This window comes from Crocodylus siamensis, chromosome 1 (genome assembly GCF_052110815.1).
Source record: "Crocodylus siamensis isolate JL-2025a chromosome 1, ASM5211081v1, whole genome shotgun sequence".
NCBI classification, from domain to species: domain Eukaryota; kingdom Metazoa; phylum Chordata; order Crocodylia; family Crocodylidae; genus Crocodylus; species Crocodylus siamensis.
In genome coordinates, this window is record NC_143395.1 from 290,139,307 (window position 1) to 290,166,427 (window position 27,121).

General features: G+C 43.7%; 1 protein-coding gene across 4 annotated transcripts in view; it reads left to right on the forward strand.

Moving 5' to 3' along the window:
- Positions 1–27,121, forward strand: part of LOC149874594 (P2Y purinoceptor 8-like) — a 52,324-nt gene that overhangs the window by 3,627 nt on the left and 21,576 nt on the right. Inside the window, exons 2-3 of one of the 4 annotated variants that reach the window (XM_090064314.1) lie at positions 9,450–9,549; positions 15,704–15,748. The exons of 1 other annotated variant lie outside the window; for it this stretch is intronic. The gene's annotated coding sequence lies outside the window, so the exon portion shown is untranslated. The remainder of the gene's footprint in view (positions 1–9,449; positions 9,550–15,703; positions 15,749–27,121) is intronic. 2 more of the 4 variants (XM_090064331.1, XM_090064322.1) reach the window with 2 other exon arrangements.

Consider the following 27,121-nt stretch of genomic DNA (forward strand, 5'->3'; position numbering starts at 1 on the left):
TACATAATAGTTTATATATATTACATAGACAGTTACTAATCGAGTAAGGGGGTATTCTAGAGCATGGCATTTTAAGGATGGAATTGAGCAAGGATTTATTTCAGTTAAACATTACAGAAATGGTTAAATAACTACCATTATAAGGTTGAGGAACAATTTCCAAGAGACAGTGATTAAAGCAACATTATTGAAAAGCCAGTGTTTTAGAACCAACTGATCAAAATGCTCCTGTATGTGCGCTTGTTCTCCCCATACAAAAAACCAGAATTCTTGGTTCCAAAATGATACCTTGTATTAGACCAATTAGAAAATAGCAAGAAAACTGTCCTTTTTCTGCAAGACTTCAGAATCAAAATCCCTTTATCAGGCTCTGGGAAAAGTATAGATGGTACAAGATAGTAAAAAGTCCCCATAGGTAGGAACCAAACTTCATTTTTGCACAGAGGGAGCTGAAGATGGAAGGCTGTCTCCCTCTGGGTCCATGAGAGGGACAGCCTTCTATTTCAGCTCCCTCTATGCAAAAATGAAGTTAATTTCCTACCTATGGGGACATTTTACCATCTTGTACCATCTGTACTTTTCCCAGAGCCTGATGAAGAGACTTTGATCCCGAAAGCTTGCAGAAAAGGACAATGTTCTTGCTATTTCCCAGTTGGTCTAATAAAAGGTATCATTTTGGAACCAAGAATTCTAGTTTTTTGTACGTCTTTTTGTCTCAGACAAACACGGCTACCAGGTAAATCCTTGTTCTCCCCATTAGCACACAACATGTTCAACTGAACTAACATCAGTTATCACCAGCAGTTATGTAGAAACCTGCTGGAATCCATTCAAGATGGGGAAATAACACCAAAGGAGTGATGATGAGTGATGTAGCAGTGCCCGTAGTGGTACATATCCTCCAGGTTGTCAAACTGTTGTCAAAAGTTGTCAAACTGTTTCTATTATGTGACCCAGAAGTCAGTTGCTTACAGCTCTTTCAAATTCCATTTTTTCCCCCTGCTTATTGTTTGCTTTATAACAAATATTTTTAGAAAAGTTCAGCAAAAATATTTCTAGCATTTTTCAAAACAAGGTCCAGGGAAAATGGATTTCTTTGTCCATGCTAGAATACCACATTTTAAGCCATGTTGTTGAAAACTTCTATTGCTGCTTCTGCCCCACAGATCATGCATGCTGCTGGAGAAAGCCAAATCCAAAAACCAACAAAATAACAACAAAAATGTGTACAAAGTGCTCAAACTTAGGCACCTCGCTACTTCAGGGGCAGGTTCCGGTCTGTAGAGACTCCTCCTTGTAGGCCTGAGTAGGATAACAGGGGAGGACGAGGGGAGCATGGGACTGAAGACTCAGCTCTATCCTTTGAATTTTCCTATTAGCTAGAGCATGCTGGTTCTTTCAGACTGTGGTCTGAGGGGGCTTGGCTCTCCCATTGGCCCCTCACTTAGGAGGTTCATCTGGTGCCAGGTGCTTCAAAATAAAGTATCACAATGATCTCAGGTCACCAGGTTCCTCCACAGGTGGCTGCAAATTGTGAGTTCCTCATTTTCTACTTCCTCATATGGGGCACCTGGGGCCTGATGTGTTGAAGGGCTGAGTACTCACAGCTGCAAGTGAAGTCAATAGAAGCAGCACTTTGGGACCATAAGGTGCTATAGAAATTTCAGCACTCTGAAAAAATCAGGTCCTAGGCATTTCGTGCTCTTTGCACCCCAGCTCCCTATATTAAAATGGTCATGAGAATCCCCCCTACACACGTTACATGTGGAAATGCTGTGAAAGTCAGTTCCCCAATATTAGGAAAGCTCTACATTGCCATAGAAAGAAGCAGTGTAGAAATAGCCATGAGGAAACATGCAATTCAGTATTCAAATGAATGTGTTGTAAATATTGCATGAGGTTACGCACTGAACAATGGAAAAAGCCAAACATTTTGCAATCGTCTAAAAAAACGCCAGCTCATGGAAATCAAAGCATTCCAAGTGACCACAGCAATTACAACCAAATTCTAACAAAAGCCAGGAGATTTGCTGATGGACCTCTGCCTGCAATGCATGTTTTCAAACCTGTCTGGTTTCCTAAGAGCCAACCCACAGACTGCCTGGCAAATAAGTAGGAGGTGGGAGTCAGAAGCCCAACTCCCAAAGTTTCCAAGGTGCCCAGCTCTAAGACAGCATATCAAGACTCCTAGAGCAGGTGCACACTGAAGTGATCAGGACATTCCTGAGTGTCCTGCCTACCTCCTCCCACTGTCAATACCTTAATGCATGATGAGCCTGCTTTATGATCACTTTCAAGCATGCCTGAGGCCAAGGAGAAACGCCCTGAGAAGCCTCAAGGTAGCATTTTTAAGCTTGAAGTATGTCAATGGAAGTGCATGCATAATGTGTGCTCAAGACCTTTCCACCATCCCAGCCGGAACACACTGCCACTGTAGTGTAGACATGTCTCTAGTTGTCTTCCCACCTAATGTCTCCAGGAAAACCCTGGCTTTCAGGTTCCTCAGCCCCTCATTTATGTATCTAAGTTCATACAGGAGTGCCTTCACTGCAGTATCAGAACATCTCAGGCATTTCTGAACAATAAATAAGGGAGGATATTATCTGTGTTTTATCTGTATTATCTGTGTTTTTAGAAACCTCCTCCCCACTAGGTCCTCCAATTATGCAGAACAGTAATAAATGGTAGTCTTACAGGTCTTCAAAACATCCCCTCTCATCAAAATCCAGATCATTCATTTTTGCCACTGCCAGAAGATGAATGCTAGTACAACACACTGAAAGTCCTCTTGGAGCCAGATCAAGACTATTAGCTGAACTAAACTATGATACAGATCTATAACAATATACTATATTAATATAAAAATTGTGTATGTGTGTGTACATCCATATAGTATGCATGTATGTTTATATCCATACACACACACACATACATACTATAGGTACATATATAATAAAGGTATATCATACAAAACACCTTTTGTGAGCCAAAGCCATTAGTTAAATACCGTATGTAGTACCTTATACAATTACAAATAAATGCCTTATCAAACTAAGCTTTTGAAACCTAGTTTGCCCTTTAATTCTAAGTGAAGACCTGATTTTGAGGTCAGATGTTTCTCCTGCAGGAGCTAATGACATCACTGACACCTGTTGGAGGGTAAGGAGTGCCACTAGGGTGGCCATCATAGAGGACATTCTGTTTTTCTGCTATTCTGTCCTCTATTGATATGCCTTTATGTCTTCTATTTTTCTCTTGAAGGATGAAGGAGGGCATAGACTTTTCTGACCACATTTCTTTCTTCTTTCAACCTTGATGACTGAACTAGATCTTGATGCAATTTAAAGCAGCCAGTAAAGCAGATGAGCTGCTCTAGTCTGTGCCCACCCATACCATATCAAGGGAGCTTCAAGAGAAGAATAAAGGACATAAACACACACTAGCAAACCTTTAAATGTGACTCCAAAATGGTTTTCACTAGCCAGCAACTGGGGGGAGTACACAACAAGCTACAGATCTTTTCACCTTAGCTTCCATCCAGCCCCTGTTGTTAATAAACAATCATTATTATGTGACAGTGTTTGGTGGCTTATGTGAAGCACTATATAAACCAGCATGTCATATCTTTACCCTTAATATAGCAGGTAGGTAGGTACTCTGTAACTGCCTTTTGCTGCTTGATCTTTATCCATTAGATCAGGGGTGGGCAGAATGTGGCCTGTGGGCTGGATGTGGCCCTTCAGGCTATTCTATGCAGCCTGCAGGGCCCCTAAAAATTTAGAAAATGTATATTTATCTGCCTCTGGCTGCGTGTCATGCAACCCTTTATGGCTTGCCAAAACTCAGTAAGCCGCCATCTGTCCGAAATAATTGCCCACTCCTGCATTAGATGCTCAATGGGACCTCTAGACTGTGTTGGTCCATAAAGCATCATAAAAACAGTACTGGAAGGCACCTTAGGAGGTCCTGTACTCTGTGCCACCACTCTCAAACCCCCACATTGTAGTCCACCAACAGAGTAACTCAGATGCACAGATTCACATAAGTTTAGGGCTGGAAGGGACCTCATGAGATCATCGTGTCCAAGGCCCCCTGCTTTGGGCAGGAAAGACTGCTGGGGTTAAATAACCCTAGCAAAGTGTGCATCCAGTCTCCTAAATATAGGAGTATACAGTCTAACTAAATATACTCATCTCTGTTTTTTTATCTTGGGTGAAGAGACACAGAAAATCTTTCTTTGAACCAGACTCTGTGTACTTCCTGTGTGATTATTGCTGTGCCTAGCTCAACACAGTTTCCGTGCAATTATTTTTGTTGCTTCCATCCACCCCAACCCACTTACTTATAGCTATATTATACATTCTTTGAAAGAGGAACTCTTCTTGTTTATTATCTTTCCTTAGCACCTAGCAAAATGGAGGCCCAACCTGGCTGTCTTATAAAAGCCACTGGACTATAAATACTAGATAATAATAATATTAGAGTCAGATTAATACAAAATCACATTTTGGGGCGTGATAAAGTAAACCCACAGCAAATAACTACCCTATCTTGGCTAATATCAGAAATCTCAGTTGTAGGAAAGAAGCATTATACACAAAATTAGAATAGACTTTTTTTAGGAGTTTAGTTTCTCTCACTGGCAAAGTTTCTACTGAGTTCAGTGGGAATGAGTTTAGACTTGTGCTGCTGCTACTTGTCCCCAGGGAATGCCCATGCCACGTGCTTTCTGGCATGTGGTAGGTTACCCTGGATGGGGTAGGGGAGGCTGGGGCCAGCAACTGTGTTGACCCCAGCAGCCTTACCTGGGTCCCTGGGATTTCCCAGGGTCAAAAAAAACCTCCTGGGCTGCAAGGTAGCAGCACAGGGAACAGCTACATGTGTGGTGTGTGATGTTGCAGATAGACTTCCAATGGGTCTGGACATGGCCATAATCTCTCTCTCTCTCTTTCTCTGGATTGACAATGTGTTACATACGGTTGTGCTTCTGTATGACATTCTCTTCAGTGAAGGTGTTTTCTCTTAGTATAGGTAGGTCAATTCTGAAGAATTGTCCCTTTGGAGAGATAGGAATGTCTTGCCATATAATTCATAGTGGACTTTGGTTTAAAAACAGTTGGATAATGCTGGCCATTGTTATTTGGTACTGTTGTATCAAAGAAGTTTTAAACAGGTTAGGGTCCTGTTGTGTTCAGTACTAGGCAGACATATAGTAAATGAAAGTCCCTCTACCAAGGAAGCCACATAGTGTAAGTGTGTTTTTCTTGTCATACATCTGCCGAGCATAGATGGATTTAAATTGCTGCCTTTTAAGCCCTTATCCCGCAAACCAAATACTCGTACTTAACTTTATGCATGTAAATATCACTGTGGGATTGCCCAGGAGTAAAAACTTAAAAACTTAAGTATGTGGGTGCTACTAATGGCACCTAAGCTTCAAAATGCATTTGTACATCGGAGCCTAAGAGATTGCAAAAGTGAGATCTCAATTCTGTCAACTGCTTATTTTATTTTTCTCTATTGATGCAAAACTAGGGACATTTTTTAGACATTTCCCATCATTTGTACTATGGTATTGTAGTTATCAATGTGAGATAGAGATTAACCCAACAGCAGGACTGAAGCCTGTGATGATTAGATTTGCTTTGAGAATTCTAATGCTCTTAGCATGGTGTTAAAACAGCACAGCTATATTAAGACTAACACTCCTGAAGCCGAATCATTATCAATGGCAAGAAATTACTAATTTCCTTAGTGGGAACAAAGCCGTATACAGTAAACTTGCTGCAGAAGAGCTTATAACATCTTTGTAACAAACATATATCAGCATGCAACTACTCCTAAAAGCATTCTGCTTTTGCCCGTTTGACAATGGCAGTCCAACCGACTTTTGGACACTAATGCTGAGGTCAGTTATAAGGGATCTTAACGATTCCCTCTGATTCTGTATTTTATCCAATATTAAAATGTATTCATCTATAAATATTATTAATTTTCCTAAAAAGTTCCTGAAAAAACCAGAGAAGCTGGCTAACACTTACTATTAGAATTATCTCTTTGGTTTAGGATTCAGGCATGAGTGAAAAACTTGCACCTGTTATTTTGTTAACCTGCTGGACTTCATTTGCCAAAGTGGACCTTACCATTTCTATTAGCTCTACAAATTAACTTACTTTATTAGCTTTCCTTAATCATCTATACATTTTGTTCTGTATGTTCCGAAACCTATCTCAGATTTGCAATACATTCAAAAGCAATCATTACTTCCTTAGTTCTCTTCCCTTCTTTTTAACTCTTTGATGCGCTGTTTCATGACTGAACATTATACTATAATTTCTCTCCTTGTTTTAGTCTATTTGTTTTTCTTCCCGAGTAAGTGGATCCACAGGGAATGGTTTAATAGCTCATTTCCCCAGCTGATTTAATGTTTGAAAGAAAGAAGTCTGTGAAAACTCAGTGGTAGTGGTTTTGGTGAGAAGGGAAATTTTATCAAGTTTGTCTCCTAAAGTAACTCTGCCCTCTTCTCTTTTTGAGCCAAAAACCACTAACTAATGTATTTCTCTCTCTCAGCCACTTAATAGGTCAACTTCAAGACAAGACCTGTAGAGGGCTCTAGGCATTGTCTGGCCTGTGGTAGTTAGAATAATGGCTTAGGAAGCGTAAGATACTTCCCATCTAAATGAGCGGCGTCTAGGGTCTGACTCTCTTCTCCTTAGGGACAGTGCCAGAATGTTATTGGGCTTAAAGGTGTGCGGTGCCCTACCTCCTCTCCTTCCCAACTAAAATGTAAGGATTTGCACACGTCTCAGTGTAATCCTATTGTGCCACTCAGGTGCTAGCTAGATGATAGCCCTACAGAGAATGCCGAGTGGGTGCACACAGTTTTGTGTGTGCAGAGCTAGATTGCAAGCTGTTTGCAAGTGCAACAAAATGCAGTTACCTAGATGCATCCTTGCATTTTAGGCATACACAATGAAATTGGATTTAGCCCTTTAAATATGCTCTAATTATACATTAGTACTGTGGGAAGTGAAAGGAAGTTGTGAAAGGTAGCTGAGGTCTTGTATTGAGTTATATAGCATGTGCAGAGCTATTATTCCACATGCCTTGCTCCACGTGCCTTTTGGGAGTCTAATGATATTTAACAGAGGATATCTGAGGTACAGAGTGCTTTGGCTGATCCATCCTGCCATATGATTTAGTGAGCTGGATTTTCATGTATATTAGGTCCCATTAAGCTTTTCTGAAAGCATAAATAGGTCTGAAAAGGAAGTGGGGTTGGGGACCCAGCTTTAAAAGGGAATACCCCTGGGAGCAGGTGGCTGGAATAAATGTGCTATCTGTATATATTGTCTTTAATCCGAGCTCCTGATATTGAACATATTTCAATGGAAGGCCAGAGTAAAAGTAAGAGATAAGCCAGCAAAATATTTGAAATACTTGCAATACATCTGTTTTCCACTTACCTACTGTGATGGATGCTCTAAAATGCATGAAAGGCTGATTAAGCTGCAAACTATGTGGAGTGCATTACAAAACACAGGGGCAGGAACTGAGAACTGCAAGTTGGAATTCCATGTCTATCTCTTGTGATTTCCACCCACTCCCCCGCCCCTTTCATTTTAAGCCCCTAATAGGGATAAGGAGAGAATTTACCCCCTTCTTCTCTGTTCTAGTCTGTCTGTTGCAGGACACTTGAAAGAAGATACAGCCAAAATGTCTAATACATCATGGCCTGGGGCCTAATCTGCTGTTCACCAGTCAGTGAACTTGAAAAGAGAACAGACTGGGACAAGCCAATTGTAGAAAAAACAATTCTTTATAATTGATTAATCTACGATTTTAAAATAAATCAGTGAGAGCAAACAGTGCATAAAAGAATCTGTGAAACAAGGGACATTTGACCAAGCAAAGTTGTGATTGTACAGGCTTCAGAGGCAGGGCAAAGAGTTCTTTCAACAAAAGGGGCAGGAGCCCCTTTAAAAAGACTAATTCACCAGCCATAACAGCTAGGGGCAGACATTCAAAAAGTCTGAGCCTGAACTGATTCAATCTTTGCAGGTTAGTCTAACCTAGCTAGGCTGAACTGGTTTGTAACCGTACAGACATTCCTTTTGCACTGAGAAAATGCAGGCATGTACCTGAAGTGGCTCAGGCTAGAAGCCACGGTGGGGGCTGAGTGAGGGGGGTGTGGCCAGGCCCTGGCAGGATGCTCTGATTAAGGAGGGATCCCCTCCCCTCACTGCTCCTGATCAGCTCAGTAGGGAGTTGATAGCAGCATTTAACACCCCATCAAGAAAACAAAAGCCTCTTTCATTAGTTCAAGCTCTTATACAACTTTTCCCAAGGAAGGAATGGAGGGAAATTACCAGCTGAACTGTTGATTAGCTCCAAAAAGTCCTAAGTGGACACTGTTCTGTCTGGCTTTGTTCTGCCTCCCTTACACAGACAGTTCTCGGTATTAGCTGGCATACCACATGGAGTGGTGGGGCAGGTGGAGTAGGGGAACACAGGGAAGCCAAGCAGAAACTGTTGTGCCTGCAGTCTCTGCCAGAGCTCCAGCCAGGGAGCAGAGGGGTGGGGCCAGCTCTGCTGTGGAGCAGGCAGCCCTGCCCAGGGCTGCAAGGGATGCTGGGGAACTCTGGTTTAAGTTAAACCAGGAAGGGGTCTGGGACAGACATTGCATAAACTGATTTGACCCAAATCAATTAAGTCTGATACATTCAACCAGGTTTATCTCATACTGATTTCAGCCATTTTCAAACTGATCTACGTGCACTGGACCTCTGTTCTGTTATAGGTTTAAACCAGTTTCTGATCACTTAAACTGGTTTATGTGTAATATTTTTCCCTAGTCATGGTGATCCTGAGATATATGTGCAAAGGCTTGGATGGCTTCATGTGGAAGCATGAGACCCCATTGCCTCTGTGGCACTGGCCCTTTAGGGAATGGGCTTCACCCAGAAGATGGGCTGGAGGCAGCTTCAGTAGAAAAGGCAATACAGCCCCTGGATGCATTATCTTTTCCATAGCCTCCATGCTGAGTAGTCTCACCTCCATGGAGACCTGGTGCTATCTTCTTCTGAAAAGTCCTACTTACTATCACAGCTCCACCTCAGCTATAGCATCAGGAAGGAGGTCTTTAAGCACCAGAACCAATGCAGACTACTGGTATTTTAATCACTGGGTTTAGCTCCTTGTGAATCATTTAGGTTCCTGTGAGGGGGGCACAAGGGACAATGCCTTCCATAAATGTCAGGTTTAAGTCCCTCTGCTGACTGAGAAATTGAAACATCCACCTTATGGGTGAATGCTCTAACTATGTAGATTGTAAGGTGTTCATGTGTGGCCTATTCTCAGTCCATTCTGTTGCAGTTGTTAAATTTTGTAAGGCATAATTAAATGTTGCTTAAACAAGACAGTAAATGACTCCAGTCTTTTGTTTTCAGCAGCCCTGTTGCAGATGACCTGCAGAGACCAATGGCTGAGCATGAAACAGAGGTGGCAGAGGGCATTCATGCATAGAAACCTGCACCAAAAGACCAAAAGGTGCTATTGCTGGCTTTTGAATTTTCTGAAATGTAACTTCATATTCAGCCATAATGCCCATTGTGCAACCCAGGTGTTAGATATGTGACCCTCACCATTTTCTTCTGATAAGATGAACCTTAAAAGAGAGTGTACTGACTGCAAAAAGATTTGTGACATTCCAATAAGATACTCCCAATGTTGGATAGCTCGTATTTGTGCTAAATACTCTTTCACAAACAACCCATTGCTGCTCATGAGTGGTTAACATGCAAGAAGTATATGCAACAGGGTGTAATTTATTACTTGCCAGATCCTCTTGCAGGATGACAGCTGCAATTGCTTTTTCAGCACGGGAAATTTGTGTAACAGAAGGATGGCCAGGGACTGGATAAGCAAAGGCGGGGGCACTTGCAATGTCAATCTTAAGCTGGGCAAAAGCAGCTTTCTGCTCAGGGCCCTACTCTCAGTCCCTTTCTCCAACAGTTCTCTGAAGTCCCCACGCTCTTTTCTGGGTCTTGACATTCATCCTATGGGACTCCCTTTAACTTTCAACCTTTCTTTCCCTTCGACAGCCTCTTTTATCTCTGATGACAGTGCTTTAACCATATACTTCCTAGGCTGCAGGCTTCACAATTCATGCTTATCAGTGGCCCCTTCTGGCTTTGGTTTCTGTAAACCAATCCAGCAAAGCTACTGCCTCTGCCTCTAGCTAAAAGAACTTCAAAACCACATGTCTGCAAAAAAGCAGGCACCTCTGATAAGACCCATTTTTCCCCCCATCAGGGAAAGATGTGGGCCCCTGTCCACGCTGCCATGCATACTTCAAAATCTTAGTGTAAAGCGAGTATTTGTGTACCCTAGAATTCCCTATTGTCAGATGGTTAATCTGCTCATCTGGGAAATGCTGGCTTAGTTCCTCTGATAGTAGATAGAATTGAAGTCAAGACTCCCATATCTTGGGCTCTAGCCACTGGATGTGATGCCTTTGTTTCCCCCTGCTGTGAAACAAAGGCAGTGATGCTTTTGTTTCCCCCTGCTGTGTTTTGTGAGAGAGGCCCTATGCAATCTCATGAAGTTGTATGTATGAGATATATGGCACTTCAGCTATTTGCCATAGTCTACCTTAGGCAGTTCCTTGCTCAGTATGCTGTATTTTGGATCATATTCTTAGGCACCTATTTCTGTCCAGGCATTGCAAAGAAGTTTAAGCACCAATTCAGGGCTGTGGTAAATGTAACAAGTACTACATAAAGCCCATAGTATAGGGTAGGTCTTGTGTTGGGTTGCACTCTGACCAAATCAAATGCCTTTTTGGACTCCTTGTATGATATAGCTTTGACTAAGCATGACTCTTTGACTAACCATGACCCTCTAGTTTTCAAACAACAACTGTTAAGACAGCAGTCATTTTTTTGTCATGTGAAGTTTGAGTGTTTGTGGCTTTTAAATTTTACTGGGAAGTCATGGTGTGAATAAGATAAAAAATCAAAAGTACCCACACTCAGTGTACAAAGAAAAGAGAAAGTTGGCTTTTTGATGTTGTGTAATATTAGGCACTTGATGTGCATAGAAAGACAGCCAGAAAAAAATATACCTCAATGTTTGTACAGCTTGCTTTCTTTTTCTTGTTACTGATTTACTGCAGTCTAGGCAGAAGCAAAACCCTCTTCATATATTTCATGTAAAGCAAGATTTCTCAAATGTGACTCAAGATTTGGTGTTCCTCAGTTGTTGGGTGCCCAACCTAGAACACCCTAAATGGGCCTAGCATGTTGAACTCATCCCATGAAAATCAGTACCCTTTAATGAGCCTGAAATTAGGCAACTAAAAATATGACATTTCAAATCATTTGACCCTAACTTTGGTATGTTTTCCCTCAGGCTTGTTTCATGTGGTTGCCACAAAGAGTTGCCGTAGTATCTGAAAAGATTATGCTGTAGGAGAAGAGTTGTAGATCTCATCCATAAAATATGTTATATATGCACACATGCATACTTAGCTGTACAATGTTAGGAATCCCATTAACAACAAAAGAGCAATTTGAATGCATAGTTATGCAGATGATAAGGTTTTCAAATTGAGGTTTCAGTTTCTTCCGGAGGCCCACAGAAACTCATCAGCTATTGTTTTAGCTAGCACACATCTCCAGTCTCTGTTGACTTTTGTGTTTGTGCACCCAACACCTTTAGCAGGGGTCATCCCTAGGCCAGAGTGAATCCAGTCAATTATTTTTAAAAGTGTGCATAAAGTTCTTTCTCTTCCTGATGCAAGTACAAATGAGAAAAAGTTTGGCCAGAAAACAGTTATGCATGGAATCAGCTTTTTAAGCAAGGGAGCTAATGTGTGCTAATGTGTGCAAAAGTCTTCAACTCATGGTAAGCAATACATCTTTTTTTTTTGGCCCCTGGGGATTAGGCATGGTGCTTATCCAGACAAGGAAGACAGGTACTATGTACCCCAGTAATTTCAAAATCCTTAGGTAGGGGACAGACATTCAAAGCTGGGGGGAAAGTCCCTCTTTGTCCCACTGCCAGCACTTCCAGGTGTAGCTTCCCGAAGCTGCCACCACTGGGCTGCCCTGTGTGTCCACCGCATCACCACCCTCTGGCTGCCCCACGGGGCAGTGGTGGCAACAGAACAGACACAGGGCAGCCCGGTGCTGGCTCCAGGCGGCTTCATCAGATGCCGGCGGTGGGATGGGGAGGGGGGAATTAAACCCCTCCCTGGCCAGACCCCCACCCCTGCCTGTCCCTGCTCCAGCTGGGGAGCAGAGGGATGGGCCCAGCCTGGCTGGGTGGAGTAGAGAGCCCTTAAACCAGCAAGAGGTCTGGGACAGGCAATGCATAAATCAGTTTGAGCCAGATCAGTTAAGCCTGATACTGCATTCAGCCAGGTTTATTTTAAACCAGTTTCGATTGTTTTGAAACTGGTTTATGTGCGCTGAACGTCTGTTCTGTTACAGAGTCAAGCCAGTTTCTGATCACTTCAACCAGCTTATGTATAATGTCTATCCCTAGCCTTATTGTTTCCCTAAACTTTTATAGGGATGCATTGGTCCAAGCAAACACTGATTAATTCATCCCTCACACATTCCCATGAGAAGATGTAAACAAACTTGTCATTCCCCACTGAAGAATGGGAGAGGGAAAGTGCTTTGCAAAAAATCACAAAAAAGTCAGCAGCCAATTCAGCATTTAAACTCTGGGATATCTGATAATTAAACTCACTGCCAGTTCCTGAGTCTATGCCAGGGTTCTAGCAATACGTTGCCCTCCCAGTCAATTAATGCTTTCTCTGTATGATTTGGAGAAGGACTATTTTCACAGAAAGCTGTGAGAAGGACTGTAATGCCTTTGTTTAATTTTTGCCCATCGTTTAGCTTTAGCTCAATGCATACTGAGACAGGTCATCTTCACAGATGTCCACACATTGTAGGCATGTTCAATGCTATGGACAATTCCTTTAATCTTAAAACAAAATGCATTACTTTTGTAATCTATAACATATATTCCAAGTGGTATCTCTTAGTCACAGCATCACTGTTGCTGTTTCACACCATGTGACAAAAAGAGGAAAGCATTGCCTTCTTTTTTCCCTTCCCTGTTTGCACAGGAGATGGAAGCCAGACTGGAATTCTCGTGCTAAAGCTAGGGGTGACAAATAAGAGAAACCTATAATTATAATAAACTAGCCTTACTCTTTACTGAAAAAATGAATTTGAATGTGGTAAATCTAGCCAGATAGGCATAAAGTAAGATCCTGCACCTATTTAAGGCAATGGTAATCCATTATTTTGTTGTTCATAAAATACAAACAGTATGAGCAGGCAGTATGCACGTGATATGACCTAAAAATAGGAACCTAATGTAAACACATGTTCACTGTTCACAAAGTGGTCTGTCTTGTGATTAGCATGGCCCTTTCAAAATATTTCCTGTTGTGATGGTATAAACATTAAGTTTTTTTGTCTGATGAGTTTCTATGTGTTTTCTGTTTTCTGTGATGCTTGGAAAAGGAGAGTAGTTTTCTATTGCCCGGTAGCTGGGAAGTAAAATAGTTCATTGTGTTTGTTTGTAATGTCATCCATCTCTTGGCATCACAGAATGCTTTAAAAACAACTGTAGTTTGCAAAAGTATCTTTTATAGTATATCTTAGTATTTCCATAAATGTAGGAGGGATAGAAAGCTTGAACTGAGGAAACAACATATGAATATTGTTTTTGATATTTTTCTATAAACATTTCAGAGAATTGAAAGGGGAAGAAAGAGGAACTTGAGCTGAACAGCAAATTTAACTTTTTAAAACTTTTTTCTTTTCATCTGAGGAAGTGATTTTAATCAGCATATCCTTTTATCTTTGGTATCTAGTATGTCTGCTTGCTCCAGCATTGCTTACCTGCACAGCTGACAGCTGGTTCTAGAAAAGATTTTAATAACAAATGAGATTTCCTGCCCAGATTCTTTCATAAAATGTAAAAATTTGCTTAAACAGAAAAAAATTAAACAAATGTCTTTTTAAAGACTGAAATTCTGCTTTCCTATTCTTCCTCAGTGTGTATGTGTCAAAGAGAGAGGGAGGAAGCAGCCTAAAGCTGTTCTCCTGAAATTCCCATTGACTATATGTTTTGATTAAGGGACCTTGGTTGAGATTTTTCAGTCCTGTAAGAGATTCAGACTTACATCTTCAATTACACATAATTCCTTGCCCTACTATAGAAATCTCAACCTTTATATTTGCATGTTCTTGTCTTTGCTTTTATCATGTGGGCTTTCTTCTATAAGACGTTAGGATAACCTTCTAGATTTCCAAATGTTGATTAACTTCTTCTTCCATGTTAGTGAAATTCAAGCATAATTTCTCTCTCAAATCTATTTATGTGTGGTGTTATGGTTATCACTTCCCCTTTGGTACCACTGTGAGCTATTCCCCTTTTTAACAGACTGTCATTTTTTTAACGAAGAATTGTTTTTGCTAGAGTTTTCCTAGGCTAAGTACAAGCAGCCATAAAGCCCAAGGCTGAATCAATTCAATCTTTGCAGGTTAGCTGAAGCTGTGTAGATAAGGAAGTGAACAGAAATTCACTTTTTGATTCCAGAATAGCAGCCACATGCTTGCAGTGACCCAGGCCAGAAGTTGCAGAGCATACCACCCTGCTTGGCTAGAGCAAACAGCTTAGATCAAGGCTAGCCTGCCCTCCCTACAAGTGGGGTGGGAGGAGGTTTGTGTGGGAGATGCAAAGCACCTTGGATGTTGTGGGACTGTGAGTTAACTTGACTCTGGAGAGGTGCTGGGACACAAGTTCAATAAAGCAATTTAACTTAAATCAGTTAGTGTGAGATTACATCCCTCCAGGTTTACCTTAAACTGGTTTTGGCCATTTTGAAAGCTGCTTATCTGTACTGAACTTCTGTTGTGTTACAGATTTGAACTAATTTGCAATCATTATAGCAGTTTATGCGTAATTTCTGTCCCTAGCCCTTTAGATTGACATACAGATTCAATCTTAGCCTCTTATGAATCATCTACACATAAACTTTAGATAGACCATTAATTTACTAAAACAGCTTACTCTTTGCACTTAAAGACATGTATCAAGAGTTTAAAATAGAAGATGTTTACAGAAATAATATACATATTTCCATATCACACAGTCCTGTTTCATGGTGGAATGGTAGGCTAACACTTCTACTGAAAGTCCTGTGGCTATAGATGAAGCAAAATCCCTAAAGAAAGAAAAATGAAAATCACTAATGTGGATGTTTCTTAATACTTTCTCAAAGACAGACAAATAACAGGATTTTCTAATTACAGTACTTGGGATTGGCCTATTTCCATTCTCATTGAAACCAAGTTGAGATTTGGGTTTTTGGAGGATGCTTCAAAGTCCTGTTAGCAGCATTGCATCCATTGCTAGGGAAATAGGACCACAGCAATGAAGAAACTCCCACAGTAAAGTCTCCTTTATGGTCCAGTAAATGATATAGATTAAAAAGAGAAATTAAATCTTCTGTTTAGGAGAGAAAGACCTGCTTTCAACTTTTTACTTTTCTGATAGAGACCCAGGTTTCATTTTAAATTAACTTCCATCTACTTTGTGCTGATAAAAACAGTTCATAAGGTTCAAGGCAAGCAAATCATTTTCTTAATGCAGTGGTTCTTAACCTTTTCAGATTCAAGACACCCTCCCATTAGACTCGAAACACCACTTGGAAAAGGTCAGCTCTTGAATTTTGTTTGTATTTTGACTATGGAAAAATAATGGAGCAACTCTGTTGTTGCAAGGTACTCAAGCAGACCACAAGAGATTAGAAATGTTTTTGAAACTATCATTTTCTATTTGAAATCTCTGGCTTTATCTTGTGACTCACACTTAGCAGTGCTAATATTGAACTGCACCCTGCAGCACCTTTAAAAGGATCTCACAGTACCCCACGGTGCCATTGAACTCTGGCCGAGAATCATTGTTTTAGTTTATTACCTAAAGGCTTCCTTTACCTTGGAATAAAACAACCATGGGGATTGTTCTTTGAATAGCAGGAGCAGATGACATTTTAAAAAGAAAAAATAATCTTTCAATGATATAATGCTCTTCACTTTTATCAAAATGATCTTTCCATTATTTCCTGAGGCCCCAACTTAATATGAAGTCTAACTTGTGGTTACAGCAATAGAGAACCTTGGACTGCAGACACTCCTTCCTGTTTGACCTTACAGTTCCCCTGGCATCTATAGTTCTGCTTCTGCTCATGTTCAGAACTGCCCCAGTCTGAGCAGCCAGTACCTGCCTCTTACTTAAGCCCAGTCAGGATCTAGAAACTAGAAGACGAAACACCATTGCTAGACACAGTCAAGTACGTGCTCTCACAGCATATCTGCCATCCAGATCAGATCTCTCAGGTACTTACTTTATTTTTAAAAACATGTATGCGTTAGTATTGTGATATACCTTTTGTGTAATGGCCTTGTAGCTAAAGCTCTTGAGCAGAGTACAGAGCTATCTCCTGCTCGCCATGGATGCTGCCTCCATTTTCTCCATTGTGGTCCAGTGTCTGGAGGGAGAATGAACACTGTCTCCAACAGACTTTGGGTAGGGTACTCTTTGGGGAGTGTAGATGTGGGTTTGAATCCTTTCAGGCTGTAGAAGGCATTGAATCCAAGTCTCCTACTTCCTGGGCAAGTGCTTAGACCATTAAAGCATTGGTTTAGAAGACCACTGCTATAAATAGTAATCCTGTTCAATTCTTTCAAAGAAAATGTGCAGGTGTCTACCCTCATGACAAGGACCAAGGCTTCTGCTTCCTTCTTAAATGAAGGCACTAGCCAGCAGCCCTGAAGATGATGTTAAACAGCAGAAGAAGCCTTTAGGCTTGCTATTTCCTAACACTAGGCAATCCTCACTCAGCTTGTGGGTCTTTTAGATCACTATTATAAGGCAATTAACTTTTCCCATATGCTGAATAAGGAGGTTGGGTGCTAGTGCAGGCACATATAGGATCAGAAACTTAAAAGTTTGGTGTTTTAGCACATTAGGCTTTTTTTTCTATATCAGGCTATAAGCATTTCCATATCACAGAATGATTCTGAAGCTCCTGAGACCTTACGCAACTTGAAACTTAGTCTTATTTTCATACCTCATTTTGTTTTTCAGTCTTATTCTGTACACTTCAAAATTAAAGAGTACAAACCACAAATTCAACCTAAGCAAGCAGGGTGTGTCCCATAGATCCTATCTTTCTGCTGCTACAAACACTGTGGTAGTCTCAACAACTGAATTTTCAAGGTAGGACCAGACAAATCACATGCAAAGATCACAGAATGATTAAACTAACATTAAGGTATAATTTTTAATTAAAAAATGAATAACACTCACAACCTCTGCATCTTTGCCCTTCTTTTTCAATCTCAAGTCATAAAAAAATCAGCACCTGTTCAATGACAGCACCTTGAAAACATTTAAGTCCACTTGACAGAGTATGTCTGAAATTATCTCTTACATCAGCAGAAATAAGGCTTACCTGACAATGCATTGGAAGTCATACTGAAGTCAGTGAAAGTATAATTTGCTCCATTAATTCAGTTAGCCCCACACCATCAGTGCATTGTCTGGACTCTGATACTATTCCATGAATAATATATTAGCTGACATATTTTTTTTTCAGTACTAGAAGGAATGGGATTCCTTTCTTGATTTGTAGGTAATTTATATACATAATTTATCTCAGCAAGAGTTCTAAGGAACACTCTGCTCTTTAAAATATAAAAGCATTAGTTTAGCCTGGCTTTAGCATAGTTCAGTACAAGTGAACTTTGGCCTATATCATCAATCGAAGACGTATTTGCAAGAGAATGAAACAATTACTGCTAAGTGGGCGGTTATGTTTTCATCGTGTTATACTGTTATATGTCTTCTTAGTCTCTATATTGAGCGACTAGCAAAAAAGGCCTTGAAGGAAATGAGGTGCCTCTGAGAAAAGTCCTTTTCCCTTCTCCCTTTTCACCTTCTTGTCTTATTGAAATATTCCAGTCTAAATTTTGCAGTCTAGTGATTTATCTATTTTCAAAATTATTTCCAAAGTGCCTATCAGATTTGTGCTGCCTTTGAATCATCATGGACATAAAACTGCCATTGACTCCAGTGTAAGTAACATAAATGAAAGAGCAGCAGAACTGGCCTTAAGATTACTGAGTCATAATTATTCCTCCTGTGTATTGTAGAGTGTGAACAGACAATATGCATGTCCTTAGTTGTTCATATTAAAAAAGATGTAAACAACACATGACTGTTCTAGAGATCTGTGTACCAAACATCAGGGGACCACAGAGTGAAGGCAGTCAGCCATTGTGTCGCATGACCATGGTCCATATCCTGTTGATTGCCTGTGGAATTATTGGTGAAACAGAGAAACTTCCTACAGTAACAGGATCATATCCAGCTAAGGGACATATATGTACTGCTAACTAAACCGGACACAGAAAAATAGGACTGTTAAATGTCTCGAAGTAAGAGTACACACAAAATGAGAAACTATAGGAAGATAAGCACTGAAAGCTACCTTGTGGACCACAGCTGTTATATAGCCTAAGGCTGTGTGTAGATGAAACAAGAGGCATGTGTGTCCAACACTTTAAAGTGGGCTAAATGCTTTTGCACCACTTTAATGGTGTCGGTGTTTGCACGCCTTGGCAGCATATTGCGCATTAATTCCAACCACTGTAGGAAATTCAGTGGTGTAATGCACCTTAAATGACTTAGGGTGCGGCAAAATAAAACTCTTTGAAGGAGTTTTAGTTTACTGCTCCTACAGCTGCCGAGTGAAGCACTGGGCTCCGTGCAGCTCAACAGCTCTGCAGGAAGGCCTGCAGGCAGCCTGGCAGCAGCCCAGGAAGGCAGGCTCCACCGAAGAAAAGCAGCAAGCCTGATCTTTGTTTTCCCCTTGGAGCCTGCCTGCCTGAGGTACGCGGGGGCCTGGTGCTTCCCTCTGTAGCTGTGGTGCCTCCTGGGACTGCCTGAGTCAGATGCCTGTGGGTGGGTGCCACGTGGGGGGAAGCATCAGCTTCCCTCCCTCCCACGCGTCCGCAGCCCAGGGACTGCTCCACCCTCCCCTCCCTACCGGAGAGGCAGGTAAGTCAACAGGGTGTATGCACAACATGGGGGTTTAATCAGCCCTAAATGGAAGCAGTGTTTTTTAAAACCCACTGCTTCAATTTAGGGCCCCAGTTTTGTCTGCATATACCCTAAGAGATCTCATGTGATGAGCACAGTCACCAAAAGTAGTGGACTTTGAAAACAAGGGTGAGAAGTATTGTCTGAAGCTATGGACAGTAAATAGCGTGACAGAACACTATATTTTTTTCAGTTACCTGGATTATGATCACTACTTAAGGTCCAGAAGTCACAGTAACACTTTCCTCCTCAAAATACATATGTTCACCTGGTCCCAATGTATCAGTGCTTTCAGCGGGGTTATACAGGTATACTTGAGAGCAGTTCTATTTAGTAGACATAACAAATAGGCATTAGACTTGGGATAACCATTTTTTTCCCATTTTGCCTATCTGTATTATTGTATTATTCTCTTTAATACTTACCAATAAGTCTCTCCTCCTTTTTCACATTTCTTTTCTTTGGCCATGGACAGGTATTTATTTCTTCCTAATATCTTCCCAAGGGATGGAAGATACAAGTACTCTGGCCTGCAGATGCCCTCTCTCCCCTGATCCCTGTGCCTTTCCCAGTGAGCTGGGTCTAGGAAGGGCTCAGGAGAAGCTGCAGCTGGATTTCTCCAAAGAACAGGGAGGAGAGAAATCGTTCCACATGGAGACCATCCCAGTCTGCAGGGGTGCTCAGTTCCACCTTTGATCACACAGGTGGCAAGTGTACAGACTTTCATACTAGCAAGAGAAGCTCTGTTTCAGGGGAGCAGTGATTCTCCCGGTAGAAACATAATGCCTGTATGTGGCTCTCATGTCATGGTTGTTTTTGGTTAATTCTTTTAAGTATTACCTTTCCTGGCATTTCTTACCACCTTCAGCTGCATTTTTGTGCTCCAGCTGTTCCCATGATTTACCCACATATTGCCCAAGAAATACAGCCGCACTGAATTAACTGCTGAAGAAACATGACTAGTGCACAACAATTTAGTTCCATCAGACTCATAGGCTTCTGCACCTGGAATTTCATCATCTCACAGCACATTTCATTTTGTGTTTTCCCTAAACCTGTGCTAGAATAATTTTAAGTGATATATGAGACAAAAATGCCACATTTGGCCCATCTGCCATGAGTTTGTCTCAAAGAAAATAAAGAGGAAGCAATTTTTGGACAACGTAAAGCAGTCAGTCTTACAAGTAAACTGTGAAAGATGATAATAAATAAGAGGTAGACAGTTGCATCATTCAGACCAAAAAAGATTTTATTTCATTTTCTTCTGATCACTATGTGCAGGACTACATGTGTACAGGTCTTCATGCGCCTTAAAAACAGAGATTTTAGGTTAACTGCCTAAATTTAATACTTGCATAAAGCAAGTATCAAATTTAGACACAATTAATAACCCACAGGTTAAGGCACCTTAACGCTGTCTATGTGAGTGAGCGGGCCAGAGCCAAGCCTGTGGGGCCCCACACTACCACCAGGTGCTACCAAGAAAAGATGTGGTGGGAGGTGCAAGGCGAAGACGCTGGAGGTGAAGCAGTGGTTCCAGGAGCAGCAGTCCCTGTTGGTATGCCAACTGACTTGGGGACTAGTTGGAAGAGGGGGTAGGAGGCACGAGGGATTCTGTCAAAGCACAAGGGAAAAGTCCCCCCACAACTTCCTGCAGGGGAAGTTGGCAGCACAGCGCAAGCAGGGCCTTTGATAGCAGCTCCCCCATGCCTCTCCCTGAGGCCAAGTTCGCTGGCCCGGCAATGCAGCCCTGTCATTGGGATGGGATGCCTTGCTTTCCACCCAGGATTCAGGTGCCCTTAAAAGCCCATGCTGGGGCTTCCACTCGGGACAGCAGGCAGGCTGGGACTGTGTCTGCTTCCAGCACCCAGCATGGCTTTCCCTGCTCCAAATACCTCTGTCCCGGGCAAGTATCCAGCCTCCCTGCTGGATGCTGCCCATGGAAGAGGCAGCATGAGGTCCTGGGGGATCTGCTGAGCTCAGCCCCGGCAAGCTGGGCACAATGCAGACAGGGGCTCAGCTCTCTGTTTGGCTCCCCTTGTCCAAGACCGAGCCTCTGACTGCTGGGGCCAGGCTAAACAGAGCCCCCAGACCTCGTGCCACCTCTCTCATGGGCAGCATCCAGCAGGGAGGCTGGGCACTTGCCCAGGATGGAGGTGGGTGGAGCAGAGAAAGCTGTGCCAGGTGCTGGGGGCAGACACATTCCAAGCTCACTCACTGTCCCGTGTAGCCACTGTAATTAAAATGCTGCAGTGTCACACATATTAACCCCCTGCTCATTTAAACATGTGGAAGTGGAGCCGTGAGAATTAATACCAGCTGCAGATCTGACTCATTAGGTTCTCTGGAACTCCTCTAACATGCCAGTGTTTCAGTACTTGTATAAACTTTTCCAGGGCCAGGGCCTGCTAAAGACCTGCAAAACCCCTTGCCTATCAGGCAGAGTACAACAGCTGTATTTTAAGAATCAAAATGCAAAACGTAATATCAGCAGAGGCCTCACTTGAAATTTTGGCACTCTGGGAAAGATGTGATGTGGGGAAGCAAATGCTTACCTCTTCACAAAGAGGCTGCTGCACTTGTGCCAGTGGCATGAGCTCAGTACTAGCTTCCCAAACAGGGGTGGCTGTGGCAATGGTGATCCCTGGTAAGGCTGTGCGAAACAGCACTGTTCTGTTTTGACTTCCATTTCAATGTTCTGACAGAACAGAGTTTTGGTTTGAGTTTTGCTTCATTTTGAAACAGCTGTTCCATTTTGTTTAGTCAAAATTGTTTCACTGTTTTGACACTGGTTTGACGTTTTGCCCATAGGCTATAATGGGGAAGCATAAAACTGCCTATAACTTTGTCCTTTCTTATTTGGATGAAACCTGCAGAGATGGTAGCCCCTTCTGAGGCCATGAATTCTGCTGAGTTTCAAGGAAATAGGTGCATTGGTTTCTGGGAAACAGCACTCCAAAGTCTTGAAAGCAAAACTCATGTCACTTGTAAGTGTGAAGGTGCAGGAGGGTGAAAACTGCAGGGATGATAACCCCTGCTGAGGCCACAAAGCCTACCAAGTTTCAAGGAGATAGGTGGAGGGGTTTCTGGGAAACTGCACCTCAAGCTGCTGACAAGCAAAACTCGTGTTACGTGTGTGTTAAGGCACAACAGGGTGAAAACTGCGGGCATGCTATCCCTGCTGAGGCCATGAAGCCTGCCAGTTTTCAAGGAGATAGGTACAGGGGATTGTGGGAAACTGCACCTCAGGCTGCTGACAAGCAAAACTTGTGACATGGTTGACACTGTGTATGTGTTAAGGCGTGCCCTCACTGGCACTGAGACCTCTACATGACTTGGTAGTGTGCCCCAATGAGGTCTCTTCCTCCCCTACAGCCTCATTCCTGTCTACCACTTTAAATGACAACAGGTAATAAAGTAACTTAGCGAGCAGCACAGTAGCATGAATAGCATCTCAGCCGGCCAAACTGTCACAGAGCCTTTCTTTCCTGATGAAGAAAGCCAAGTGGTACAGAAACTCATGGACTCAATATAAACATTGGATTTATGACACACTACAACCTGCCGGACATCTGACTTCCCAGGTACCTCTCCATTTTTACCTGTGCTGCCACATCCCCCACCCCTCCCCCAACTTGTCCCTCACCCCCTGATGCTTCCATTTCCATTTTCACTGACTGCCTTTCTTGCCTACATTGCATGCCAGCCTCTGGCTTCTTTATTATTCCTTTCATCCAGGAACAGCACACAAACAGACCAACTGCAGGTGCTTCCTCTGCCTGACAAAGGGTTTTTCAACCTGAAAGCTGGCATCCCAGGCAGCTAAGTTGAGTTCATAACTGGGTGTCCAAGATGAGTGGCCATTTCTTAAGTAGACAATCTTTAAGGATTCACTGCAACCAGCAAGCCTCAGGCCTGTCAAAGACGTGATGGGTTTGGCTTTCCCCAACCAGGACTGTGTGCGTGCGTGTGGTAGCTGGAGGTTATGGTACCTCATACCCACCTTTTACCAGGAGGATCCTCAGTCCTGGCATTTCCTGGGGCTGCCACCCTGCCAGGAGTCCCACCAGGCCCCCCACCGACCCTGGCAGAGTGCTGTTTTAGTGGTCATGCCCAGGACCTGGGCCTCCTCTTTCCCCATAGCCCCAACTCATACCTCCAATTTCATCCTGGCATGGAAGCTCAGCAGGGACATGTTCTTCCCCTTCTGGCTGGTGATGCAGTGAGTGCCCCCTTCAGCTCTGAGAGCAGGGCATTAACTGGCTTTTCAAAAATGAAAAAAGGAAATAGATGCAGACAGGGTGAGGAGGGCAGCATTCACTCTGCCTGCACCTGGAACTTGGGGAACCCCAGCAGTGGGAGTTTCACCTTGAGGAACACCAACTGCTCCACTAAACCAAGATCCAAGCAGATGTGGTGGGGTGTCACTACATCCCCAGCAATGCTGAACACCCTCTCACTTGGAACACTGGTTAGTGGACAGGATAGGAGTTCCCAGACAACCGTGGCCAAATCTAGCGACATCTGGCTGCAGCCTGCCCAGTAGGCCAAGGGGTCACACAGTAGTGGCTGCACATCCTCAGAAAGATAGGCAGCCACCAAGGCCTGAGTGCTACCTGCCTGATGGTGCAGTCTGGTGCCTCTGGACCCCACTATGGAAGCCATGCCCTTGACCCACATTGGCAGCACCTGTGGTGGAGGAGGAGACTGGCTGGTAGATTTGTTAGCATCCCTTGATAGCATGGGACAGTGGATCCTCCTCTTCCATGTCCCCCCACCTCCACCATTCCGCCTCCCTGACTCTCTTCAGCAGCACCTCCATCCACTGATTCAGGCTTTGGCTGCTACATACTCTGCCCTTCATCCTTGGGTCACACATGGTGGCCAGCATGTGAACCATTCTGGAGTGCAAGGGATCAAGCCATTTCCTGATGCCCTCCTTCAGCTGCCTCACCAGTGCTTCAACATCTGGTGACAACAGCTTGCCCCAGCCAGGAACACTGATCCCCTGGAAGCTCTTCATTTGGCTCTGAAGTTACCTCACTATGGGGATCACCTGGCTAAGGAGGGCATTGCCAGCATTGAGGGTCTCAGTGGCCTTGAGGAAGAGCTTGAGGACCACCAAGATCTAGGAGGTGGTATCCCATTCAGCTCTGTTAAGGGGGCTGCTGATCCCAATCTCCCCAAGCAAGGCTATCTAATGGATGGCCCTCTGTTGCTCCACCAGCCTCTCGAACATCCGGTATGTGAAGTGCCACCGAGTCTCCATATCCTGCATGATTTCGTGCTGCAGGATGTTCAGCTTTGCTTGTTTGTCCCCCTTGATGCTCTGGAGGAAGTAGCCTACCACCTTCCTGAATTTTGAAATGAACTTACTGGTGGTACTGGTGCCCTCACCAGCAGCCTTGTCCCCCTCCAAGGCATCCCTGACAATGAGGTGGAACTTATGTGCCACACAGCAGATGCCAACAAAGTTGGCATCAGGACCACCTTTACCATATTGGCTCCACTGTCGGTGACCATGATCGTGCAGGTGAGCTTGCCCTGCCCAATGAGCCACCCCTGGACCAAGCGGTACATGGCCCCCATGATCTCAGTTGCCGTGTGGGACCCATCCATCACCTCAGCTTGAAGGAGAGCCCACCAATGGCCTGACTGGTCGCAACAGTGCTCTGTGAGGGAGAGGTATGCATGTTCTCCACCCCAGCTGCTTCAGATGTCTGAGTTGAAGTATAAGGCCACCTATGGTCCTGCCTTGCAAAGCTCCTCCCTCAAGTATCCCCCTGAATGCCTCATACAGGGGGGGCACCACCATCCTGCTGAAGGTGATGCATGCAGACACTTGGTAGCATGGGGCCATGAGGGCCATGAACCACCTGAATCTTGGCCACTCAATTAAGGAGAAGGGCTGCCCATCATAGATTCATAGATTCATAGATGTAGGGTCACAAGGGACCTAAGTATATCTTCAAGTCCAACCCCCTGCCCTGGGCTGGGGAGAATACTGGGCTCATATGACCCCAGCTAGGTAACTGTCAAGCCTCCTCTTAAAGACCCCCAAGATAGGAGCCAGCATCACTTCCCTTGGAAGTTGGTTCCAGATCCTAGCTGCCCTGACTGTGACATAATGCCTTCTAATGTCCAGCCTGAACCTACTCTCAAACAACTTATGGCCGTTATTCCTTGTTATTCCGGGAGGTGCTCAGGGGAACAGACTCTCTCCCATTCCCTGCTGGTCCGCCCGGTAAGTTTATAGATGGCCACCAGGTCCCCTCTCAGCCTTCTCTTGTGAAGTCTGGGTCCCGTAGCCTCTCCTCATAGGGTCTTCTCTGCTGTTCCTGGGTCATGCGAGTGGCCCTCCTCTGGACCCTCTCCATGCTGGTCACATCTCTCCTAAAGTGCGGCGCCCAGACCCAGATGCAGTATTCCAACTGTGGCCTGACCAGTGTCAGATAGAGGGGGAGGATCACCTCTCTGGCCCTGCTTGTGATGCATCTGTGGATGCATAACTGGGTGCAGTTGGCCTTACTGACCACATCCTCACATTGGTGGCTCATGTTCATTTTGGAATCAATAATGACTCCAAGATCTCTTTCTGCTACTGCGCTTTCGAGAAGAGAGTTCCCCAGCCTATAGGTATGCTGCTGGTTCTTACTGCCTAAGTGCAGTACCCTGCACTTGTCAGTATTGAATCCCATCCTATTCTTATTCATCCACACCTGTAACATGTCCAGGTCCAGCTGTATCCTGTCCCTCCCTTCCAGCCTGCCCACCTCACCCCAAATCTTGATGTCATCAGAGAATTTGAACAGGGTGCTTTTCACTCCCTTGTCCAAGTCACTAATAAAGAGATTGAACAGTGTGAGCCTGAGGACTGAGCCCTGGGGGACTCCACTGCCCACATCCCTCTAGTTTGAATATGACCCGTCCACCACCACTCTCTGGGTGAGGCCCCTCAGCCAATTTGTAACCCATCTGACTGTGTAGGCATCAATGCCACAGTCGCCTAGCTTTTTAATGAGAATGGGGTGGGAGACAGTGTCAAAGGCCTTCCTGAAGTCCAGAAAGACTACATCCACCACGACACCTGTGTCCAAAGATTTTGTCACCTGATCATAGAAGGCAATCAGGTTGGTCTGACAGGACCTGCCCCTAAGGAATCTATGCTGGTTGCCCCTGAGCATCATCCCCCCTGCTGATCCTTCCCAGATTTGCTCCTGGATAATCTTCTCAAAGAGCTTTCCCAGGACTGAAGTAAGACTAATGAGCCTGTAGTTGCCTGGGTCCTCCCTCCTCCTTTTTTTGAAAATGGGGACAACATTGGCGTTCTTCCAGTCATCTGGCACCTGGCCAGAACAGCACAAGTGCTTGTAAAGCCATGCCAGGGCCCCTCAATAACCCCTGCCAATTCCCTCAGAACCCTGGGGTGGAGAGCACCTGGACTTGCTGATTTGAACACATCCAGCCCCTCCAGAAGTTCCCTAACTCAGTCCTCCCTGACCCTAGGCCTGGCGGACTCTCTCCTGAGTCTGTCCTGAATCTCAGTGGGGGAGTCCCAGTCCCTGCACAAAAAAATGGAGGCAAAGAAATTGTTAAAAAAGTCTGCCTTTTCCTCTGGTGCAACCACCAGATTGCCAAGCATATCCCACAGGGGCCCCACATTACCTGGTGCTTTCTTCATACTCCCTATGTATTTAAAAAAGGACTGTTTGTTGTCCTTGATTCTTGATGCTAGCTCTAGTTCTGTATCTGCCTTAGCTTTCCTAACAGCCCCGCTACAAACCCAAGCGATGGAGGTATACTCCTCTTTGGTGATAGCCCCTCCCTTCCACTGGATGTATGCCTCTTCTTTGGCTTTCAGGCATTCCTGAATGCATTTGGTGAGCCAGGGGGGCTTTTGAGCACTCTTGCCCCCTTTGATTCT